We start from the raw sequence: 2,717 nt of genomic DNA, 5'->3' as shown, positions 1-2,717 counted from the left end.
CTGCCAATCACGAGCGATTTCATTTGTTTGAGAATAGTGGTTTGAGCCAATACGGAGAAGGTCATTCAAGCCAGACCTGGCCAGCCGCGCGGGTTTGCTGCATTCATATGCTAATTAGGGCCATTAGTACAGCTGATCGCTCTCCACCTACGTCACTGTCCGTTTCCGACAATTTGTGGCACGACAAACGCGGACAAGCACGGGTTGCAAATTGTCGGAAACTGACGAAAATCAGGCAGATCTGCGGGAGTTTACGGGGGTTTACGGGGACGAAAATCTCACTTTTCATGCAGTGTGCATTCAGAAGCAGAAAGTTAAGAGTGAACTGGGTTTTTATGTCTTCAAGATTAATTGTGACCCAGATATATATATATATATATATATATATATATATATATATATATATATATATATATATATATATATACAGCTTGAATGTATTAGCAGCTCAATGTAAACAAAGCAGCACCTGACCCTCTTCTATAGGGCTACATACTGAGGCCTCACAGAGAAAATTAGCCATGCGCTAAAAGCTTTTTCAATCAATATTAATATTCTGCTGTAGCTGCAACACATTTCAAAGCCACTCTCTATCCGTTTCATATAAACCGATCCACCAAAGTGTGGTTTCCTGTCAATTTGGCTCCCATGCACAAAGCTTACTATAGTTTATCTATTCCAATCACAGTTGCTGGAGGGTGGCCACAGAATGTGCTTTTGTAAATTCTATCTTAACCAATGATGTGCAGATGTAAAGTTACCACACATTTTTACCAGGGATTCTGCTGGAGTACAGTGTTGTCTTTTATGCACTCTTATCACTGATATTCAACTTGACTCCCAGATAACATTTCATAAAGCCTGTTAGCCAATTAGGACATGTTTCAAGTCATACATTACATTATGCCACTATATGCAACAGTAGCTCTTCTAAAGCTATGTGCTGCGGAGGTCAAGGATGTCACCACACAAGCTCTCCAATTAAAGTTATCAATTGCACACAACACTGAGGAAACAGTGCTCTCTGAACAATAATAAAATGATATATTCCTATTTAACAAAGAATAACAAAAAACTGGTTATTCTTCATGTACTGTAGCTTGGCAAATACGTATTGCGTTATTTAAATGTACAGTTTTGAATAAAAATACAAATAAAAAGAAAACTGTTCAAATACATATTTATCTTTTAAGAGACAATTTTCCCTAGACAAGCTTGCCATTTGTGAAAAAATAAAAGTGCCATGATAAAATAAGTATTTTAATTACTATTTTAAGATATTATCATTACCTATTTTTGGTAACACACCCAGGCCTACCTTCTGTAAGACCTACATAACCAAGAAATAACTTATAGAACATAGAACAAGACTGACATTATGAAGTGGGATAGAAGATCATTAAAAATAAAAACAAATAGTAGATCAAAAGAGATTATGATCAGATCAGAAATAAAGGCTAATACCTGCATCTAGGGTTCGGCATATAAAACCAATAATTTGTTACAGAGATAACAGATCTATATTGGAACTTAAGTAAGATATATTACAGTAATGAGCCACACCTCATTTATATGTATTCTCCTCCAAATTTATTTTTGCACTGCTAAAAATGTGCAGCCTTCAATTAAACTTGTTCTTTTTGCGATAAACTTGATTACATTAGGAATTTTTATAAAGCCTGCAGTTAATCTGAGAACCAAAGGAGAAAATCATGTTTTTTACGCATCTGTTATAGGACAGCAGAATACCAAATACCAAACCAAATGAGCTTGTATGTTTATACGGGAAAATACAATCTTAATTTCAGAAAAACACTTCCAACAAAGCTTCATAAGTAAAATTTTCAGTATGCTTTACTTTTTGAAATTATACATGATTGTTGAATTTTAACCAAATTTATGTAGCATTTATTACTCCCTTCAAAACAATGTAGTTTCCAGAAGGAAGTTTTTATAAAATTATCTCAGATTTTCTTGAAAGATGCTATAAATCTTGTGTCTTTACTTTGATGTATCTTGCCCTATACCCTGTCATGATGATGAGCAATATTTTCCCTTAGTGTGTTACCAAAAACAAGACAAGAAGATAATACAGTGGCCAATGGCAAAACCATATGTGTAGTGTCTTTAAATTACATTTTTGATAGAAAATAAAGTGAGAAGAGATACTGAGCTTCGGCTGGGTGGATTAGTTGTAGGATAAATTCACTAATCCTCATGCAAACAGAAATAAGCAGCAACATCAACATTGTTGAGAAAATGTTCACAACATGATAAAATGTAAGCATATTTAATGAGGTTTTTTTTTGCTCTGCTCAGGATATTTCTACCCCTTTTAGTGGTACTCACTGCTTCATTTTTTTAATGTTCTGAATTGCAGCATCCTATTTTTTTTAATCTTTTTTTTTTTTTATCTTTTTACTATTTGTTAAAAGGAGATGGGGAATACAAGTTTAAGTAATTTATCATCAGTAATTCAAACTGGTTTTAAATGTGGTTATGGTTTCTGTGGGATAAACCTAAATAATTAATTACTGCATTGTTTGGAAAGGTGGAAATTTTAACTTGCAACAGAGAGTTGGATAACCATGACATCCTGTAGAACATTTTAAAAAACCTCTTATCTCTATAACTGTAAGCTCAAATCCCTCCATGAGAACCGCCTCTATAGAGAAGACAGATTCAAAACAAAACATTTACTTCACAACACTCCACTT

At 34.0% G+C, this 2,717-nt stretch overlaps 1 protein-coding gene across 1 annotated transcript in view; it reads right to left on the bottom strand.

Moving 5' to 3' along the window:
- Nucleotides 1–2,717, bottom strand: part of shank3 (SH3 and multiple ankyrin repeat domains 3) — a 285,728-nt gene that overhangs the window by 227,648 nt on the left and 55,363 nt on the right. The window lies entirely within an intron of this gene.

This window comes from Cyprinodon variegatus, unplaced genomic scaffold (assembly GCF_000732505.1).
Source record: "Cyprinodon variegatus isolate N-32 unplaced genomic scaffold, C_variegatus-1.0 Scaffold244, whole genome shotgun sequence".
Lineage (NCBI taxonomy): Eukaryota > Metazoa > Chordata > Actinopteri > Cyprinodontiformes > Cyprinodontidae > Cyprinodon > Cyprinodon variegatus.
Note: the sequence above shows the minus strand (reverse complement) of the source record. Positions and strands in the feature narration are given on the sequence as shown.